Genomic DNA, 7,633 nt, shown 5'->3' on the forward strand with positions numbered 1-7,633 from the left:
TTTTCTTCTTTCTTTCTCTCTTTAAAAAGACACAAAATGGAAAATGCAACAAAAAACCCTCAATAATTGAAAAACTACAAATCAAACTAGAACAAAAAGTGCATGTGCACTTTTACACACACACACACACACACACACACACACACACACACACACACACACACTCCTGAGTGTGGCGTTTTTTCCTTCCCCAGCAGGTATCAATTGTGAATGGCTTCTTGGCTGGGAGTGGGATCCTGTATCCACTTCCCTTTCTTAGCGCTGGGATTTTGTCTGATTTGAATGTGTAGGCCTTGTAGGCCTTGTGCATGCTGCTCTTACTTCCAGTACCTGGGACTCTGACCTTACATGCTAATAAGGCCTTTGAAGATGTAATCAAATTAAAATGAGGTCATTGTGTTGGCCATAATCCAGTGACTGATGTCCTTATAAGACACACAGGGAGAAGATCTAAGCAGAAATTGCAGTGGTGTGTCTACAAACCAAAGAATGCCAAGGATTGCCAGCAAACACTACAGGCTAGACAAAGCTAGGATGGATTTTCCCTTACAAATTTCCAAGGATGTGTTTCCCAGCTGATGCCTGTATTGATATTAGTGGCAGTCTAGGCAGCCTTGTAGACTAAGTGAAAACATTTTATTTTTAAGACAGGGTTTCATTACATAGCACTGGCTGGCCTGAAATTTGCTGTGAAGACCAGACTGTTTTCTTTTTTTAAAGATTTATTTATTTGTGTATTTGTATATATAAGCACTCTATTTGCATGTATGACTGCATTACAGAAGAGGGCATCAAATTTCATTATAGGTGGTTGTGAGCCACCAAGTGATTGCTGGGAATTGAACTCAGGACCTCTGGACAAGCAGTGAGTCCTCTTAACCACTGAGCCATCTCTCCAGCCCCCAGACTGTTTCCTAAATTGCAGAAATTATCCTGAATTTTTCTTCCAAGTGCATGGATTTGAAGCTTGTCTCTGTCACACAGACATATAGACACACACATCACGCATGCACAGTATCATTTCTGTCGTTTTAACTCACCTAGTTTATGCGTCAGTGTTGTGGAGCCTGCAGGAAAAGAACACACAGAATAATCACCATGCAGCTCTGGGCTTTTCGTGATAATATTTCTTGATGGGAGCTGAGAGAAGTCTCTTCACCAAAGCAATGCACCTGGAGCATGCTAGTTAAAATGCAAATTCCTAGGTCATTTCCTTTGAGCCCTAGTCAGAATCCCCAGGGACAGGACCTTGAAATTTCTGTTTGTAGCAAGTTACCCACACTTAGTTTCTAAGCATATTCTTTAGGGAATGCTTTTTAGTCATGGGTGTACTTCAGGATTACTTTTCAAGCTTCTGAAGTATGTGTGCCTGGATTGACATTAGTGGCAGTCTAGGCAGCCTTGTAGACTAAGGGAATACATTTTATTTGTAAGACAGGGTCTCACTACATAGCACTGGCTGGACTGGAATTTGCTGCAAAGGCCAGATTGTTTTCTAAATTGTGTAAATTCTCCTGACTCTTCCTTCCAAGCGCATGGATTTGAGGCTTGTGACACACAGACACAGACACACACAGACACACACACACACACACACACACACACACACACACACACACACACACACTCCCTGCAGAGGTTCCAAATCACTCAGCTTATGTGGAGAATGAACATCTGTACTACTTAAAAACGTCCCAGGTGATCTTAATATGTAGCAAAGACCTAGAAGCATCACTCTACAAATTGAACAGAGCCCTTCAAACTCAAGACTCCTGACAGTCACAGGCAACTCACACAGAAGCGTCTTTTGATCAGAGTGTTCCTTTGGGTATTACATGTCTTGTTTTCCTTAGATAGGGTGTCATTCTGAACAGCTTTCTTTCCCCACTGACCTTCTTGCTGTGGCTCCTTTCATCAAGAGTGCTACACTAGCCTAGAGCCAGTCTTGTAGGTATACGCCTCTTAGCTCAAGAGGTGGAGGCAGGAGAACCAGAAGTTCAAGGCCATCCTCAGCTACATAAGAAAATTAGGGTGAGTCTGGGCTACCAGAGAGCTGTCATAACCCTCCCACGCGAGGGGGGAGGGAGCCAACAGACAACAGAGGAAGGAATGATACTAACCTAGAAAGAAGAGCTTCAGATGTTTTCCACCCTCGGCTCTTATAAGCTGCTTTTCCAAACACCTTCCAGATGAGAAGTAGAAGGAAAACTAAGCATTTGCTGTATTAAGCCAAGTGAGAGAGACCTCAATAGTACTATTGTATCTTTCTGGTTGCCCTTGTAGTTAAAATACATAGGCCTTGACAAATCAAATGCCTTGACTTTTGGCACATCATCATCATTAGTCAATTCAAGAGTTTTTGTTTCCTAAGGGAGCACAAACACCTATGCACAAACACCAACTGAAAGAGAATAATCATGAATACATTTTCTTCATCTCATCCCCTATCTACTCCTTTAAAGCCGCACCCAATACCTTAAATTTGTTCAGAAACCTATGCCTAAGCAATGTTAGTGTGATTTATTTTGACATTTGAAAAAGGCAAAGAAATGCACAAAGGAAATGAGAAATTATTATATACAGTAGATTTCTTTTTTCAGCCATAAAGAAGAACAAAGTTATGTTGGTTCTAGGAAAGTGGAAATAGCCACATTAAGTAAATTAAGTCTATCTGACAAAGACAAATATGTTTTCTCTCATCTACAGGTCATAGATTTTTATATAGACACAAAAATCACAAATAAACACACACACACATACATACAGAGAGAGGGGGGGAATAGAAGTAAAGCTGTCTAAGAGGAAAAAGAACAGCAGGGGTATAGGAGACAAATGCTCAGTGTACAATATGCGCTTGTTTGAAATGTTTTGATGTAGCACAGTACCACACACAATGAATATATACAATGAAAAAATTTTAAAGTTTTTTTGACTCATGTGTAATGCCTAACTTGGTATTTTTACCCTGTGTCCTATTAATATATGATTTAGCACTGACTGCCTTATAATAATAGGATGACAAAGGCCACAAATTCCTTTGAAGCTTCTTATTGTCATTGGACTTCGCTTCATTCTCCTTAACTTGACATGTAAGATTATCAATGTCCAGGCTTCCCTTAATTCCTTCTAATAGCCTCCTTTCAAGTAATACTCACTCAACCTAATTCTTCGCTTTTATGTTTTTGTTGGAGAAGTTTCTTCTACCTTTATATAGCTTTGCATAGGGCAGTACTATCATTCTTGATGGTTCAGTTTATGAAACTGACCTTGGCTTCTCACCCCAATCTTCATTCCCACAACGTTACTCTCCTAGAGGAATTACCCTTGGGTAACATTGTAGACTATCTATTATACGCTCCTGATGTTCTCATATAATATCCTAGCTCTGCTTACACTAGCTGATCAATATTAATTGAGTAAATGCATGGACATGACTTAACACTTAAGCACTTAGCACTGAAAGTTTCCAGAGAAATGCAGCCCTTTTTTCAATTTCTGATTTAATAGTGAATGTAACTGACCTTTAGCACTGATTACAGAACTCCATAGTTATCAAACATCTAAGTGTGTTCAATATCTTATGTAAAGTGGGTCATCTACATATAATTTACGTACATTTTTCTGTATACTTTAATCCATCTAGAAATTATCTGTGATATCTAATACAATGCATAGTTGTATTGTACATAAGTTATTATGCCTATTTTTAGGGAACTAATAAAAGAAACAAAAAGTTGTACAATTCATTAGGGGCGCAGCTTTTAAAAGTATTTTGCATCTGTGGTTGGTTGAATGTGCCATTGGTTGGATTCACATAGTACACTCAGATAATGAGGGCTCACAACACAAAATCTTTTCATGCTTCCCTTAAGGTATAGAGGCTAAATTGCAGACTATAATATGGAATTAAAGGAATAACAACTATTATAAACTTCATTCCAAGTATACACTTTTTAAAAACCTACAGGGATGAATTAAATTTCTTCTCTTTCCCTTTTTTCCCTCTCTTGTCTTTTGGCTGCTACGGGGATTGAACCTAGGATCTCATGCATTCTGGTCAATTGTTCTACCACTAAGTCACATCCTCGGACAGTTACTTTTTAAAATATAGAAAGTACAGCTGTGACTATATGAGTTTTGGCAATGAATGAGAGTACATTTCTTGCCTCCTTTATCATTGACAATAAATTTTCCTTAGGTTTGAATATTTATTAAATTCTTACAGGATTCTATAAAGCTTGATAAAGGTTAAATAACAATGATATCATGCACAATTAATATTTGCTTTGATTGTTAGAAAATGCATTGTATAATTTCTTAAAACCTCTATAGTTTGTAGGGTAACAAATGCCTAGGTCAGTTCAGACAGGTATATCAGTTTGACTTCTAAAATTCATAAAGGACTTTGAATATAACAAATTAAAATTAGGGTTCAGGGTATTGCCATTGTGGTTCTGTATCTGTGACAACTTCTCATAAAAGCTTTCCAAATACCAATGTGGTGGTTCTTTGCTAATTAATTAGTGAATAATTAATGAATTGCACAGATAACAGGGATTTCTCCATGAAAATCTCTGCACCATTTGAAAGGAAAAATGGACAACAACAAAAACCCCACCAAATTTCTATCTTTTCTGGAGCTCTGATTACTGTGAATTGGTTTTTAGACAATTGTTTCCTTATCCTGTATTGCTTTCTAGAAATGATATAAATATGATTTATCTGGTTAAATAATTTCGACTCTTTGTAAAAAGTGATTGAAAGGCGTTGCTGTGTAAACATAAGAATGAACCATGGCCGTAAAAGTGAGGAACTAGGAAAAGACAGAAGAGAGGGACTGAGGAAAGAAAAGAAAGATAGGGAGGGAGGCAGCAGAGAAAAGTTGCCAAGGTAAGGATAGACATGAGGGATGTGGGGGAAAAGAGATGAGAAGAAATGAGTTCTTGAGACAAAAAGAGGGAAGAGAAATATGAAAATATTGGAAAAGGAGAGAGAAGGAAAGGAAAGGAGAAGAGAAGTTTGGAGGAAAGGAAAAAGAAAAATTAATATAGTTTATTGGCAAGGGCAACACTAACCTATATGTTTTACTTCACTTCTAATGTAAAAAAATATTCAAGAGTGATGTGAGTGCAACCCTGGTTTTCAATTACATAGTCATTAACTTGGTAAATAACATTTTTGATAATAAAAGTCTTCTTGTATGTTACTATGAGATTTGGATTGTTAAGTTTAGTGTAAAAGCCTCATAGGAGTAAAATGACATACACTCTTAGATCATGATTTTTTTTCCTCCCTAAAATAAGGAATGTGGCAATTTCTTTCTCTACCCACCCAAGAGAGATCACAAGAGTGAGACTTATTTTTAATGAAAGCAGCAAAGTTCTATATAGGTCTACAAAATCAGACTGACATTTATTCATCCAAACTTTATTGAGTGCCAATCAAATCCCAGGCACTAAGGTTAGCTCTGGGAATACCGAAATCAATGTACACTTTTCCCTGTTTTGGTCATTGAGGGTGGCCCAGTAGTTACTTTGTCTTTTTATTGATAAACTTCTGAAAACAATCCACGGGTCATTTTAGAGTTCCTTGCATGCTCCCTGCTATATAATTTCAGAGCTGAAATCCCAACACACAAACAGGGAAGAAAAACAATCAATGGAACAATTTCAAAAAGCAAGTTCCAACTGTTAAATGGCATCGCTTTCAAGAGTTAATAACCTTCTGTTTCATTGTATCTGCTTAACGAAGGACAGGAAACTAGGGGAAGTTGGTACTGTGAAGAGTATCGAGTTTCTTAGCAGCCTACGGAAAAACCAATGTCAGCTGCGAATGCTCCTTCAGTGGTTGGAAACATAAAGTAATAAGCTTGCACAAGTGGGAGTTGCTGTATCTTCTGCCGCAGATGGTGCCTGTGTGTTACACCTGCTGGTAAATAAAATTCATGCTCACTTCAGAGTGAATAGCATTATTGTACTTCCACATATTTCTTACCTTTCCTGAGTCACAGAATGAATGGAGTTGGCCATTTAAATATCCTCTTTGAAGCGTGCACCGGCAGACAACTTGTTCAGGAGCATCTCTGGAGTATCTGGAAAATAAAAGGAAGCCTTGAAGCCTTCCCTGCCCAGAAAAACAGGACTATGCCAGTACAATGTATGCTTTCTTTTTTACCTTTCCTGAAGAGTCATCCTATTCAGAGAAGCAGAAAAGCCCCATTCAATTAGTTACTTAAAATCCCAGCTAGACTTACAGCTTCAGAGTGCAGTTTCCGATGCCCGTTTCTTTTAAGCTGCGAAAAGCACCGAGAAGTCTCTGGATGTATAGATGCTCTCTTGGACCGTTTGAATATAAGCAGCCTGAACTGGTTAAGTCCCTGGTTCCTCCTTTGCAGGCAACAGTTTAGCTAGCGAATGCGGGAAAGGTGGCGATTCCACTCAGCTCAGCTCTGCCTGAGCGGTGTGGAGCCCCAGAGGGAGGGAGGAGATAAGAGAGCAAAGTTTGTACAAGCCTTCCACTTTAACCCCTTCAAGCCTCCTTCACTGAAGCTGTGGGATTATCTACGGCTTCTCCTCTTTTTAAACGCTGTTTCACGTGTCATTTAAGAGGATCAGATCTGAGAAACTGCTTTAGGCATCGTGTTAATACATTTAGTTCAAATAACGTGGAAATTAAACAGCAACCTGTTACCAGTTAAAGGTAGAAATTCTTTGAAGAAAGGGTACAAACTCCATTAGAAATGAATCGTTTACCTGCAATTTAAGCTGGACGTGGTGGCCACTCTTGTAATCCCAGCACCCAGGGAGGCAGAGGCAGGAGGATCTCTGAGTTTGGGGCCAGCCTGGTTTACAAATCAAGTCCAGGACAGCCAGGACTACACAGAGAAACCCTGTCTCAAAAAAAAATCGCACCCCAAGTACTCTATCTTGTATATATTAGGAAGGATATTAGCATTTCTTGAAGGCCAAGTGTGCATAAGGCATTGAATATAAAAAAACTTTACTTCCTGAGCCAGGTGTGATGGCAGCCCTTGACAGGTAGAGACAGGAAGATCAATTGTTCAAAGTCAGCTTGCCTACATGAGTTCCAGGCTATCCTGGGCTACACAAGACTGTGTTTCCACAAAGAAAACAAAACCGAAGAAGTCAGTTTCTTCTGCATAAGAGCACTGTGGTTTGAGCAATAGGATCTCCCCTTTACTAACAGAAAACCTGAAATTCACAGAGAAAGCCTACAGGGTAACTGAAAGAGAATGGAGCCAGCATTTGAAAGTAAGGGAAAGCGGTTCTGAGGTCTAGGCTCTTTTTCTGTAATAGTGGTCCTTAGCCTCTGGCAGTCATGGGTTTCTTTGAGAATTTAATGAACAGTCAGTGTCCCTTCTCCAGTCTTGTATCCAATAACACCTGGCCATCAAGATTTTCTATTATGGTAACAATAATAACTCTATTAATAGTAAATGTTTTGCCAATTTAAAGAAATTGCTGGTCTGGGCATATGGCTTAGCACTAGAGTACTTTAGCAGTATGCATGGGGGCCTGGATTTGATTACTGGCACTGCAAAAAATTAAATAAATGACTGCCCTGACTTTATTTATTTTTCTCTCATACAACACATCCTGACTACATCCTCTCC

At 38.9% G+C, this 7,633-nt stretch overlaps 1 long non-coding RNA gene across 1 annotated transcript; it reads right to left on the reverse strand.

The window, feature by feature from the left end:
- Positions 1-939: 939 nt before the first annotated feature.
- On the reverse strand, positions 940-6,424 carry LOC311601444. The gene is made up of 3 exons (XR_014780575.1): positions 6,254-6,424; positions 5,995-6,091; positions 940-1,067 (listed from the first exon to the last, which is right to left on the reverse strand). It is a non-coding gene; the product is annotated as an uncharacterized lncRNA (long non-coding RNA).
- Between the last annotated feature and the right edge of the window lie 1,209 nt (positions 6,425-7,633).

Source organism: Acomys minous (genome assembly GCF_964271855.1).
Source record: "Acomys minous genome assembly, chromosome: 7".
NCBI lineage: Eukaryota > Metazoa > Chordata > Mammalia > Rodentia > Muridae > Acomys > Acomys minous.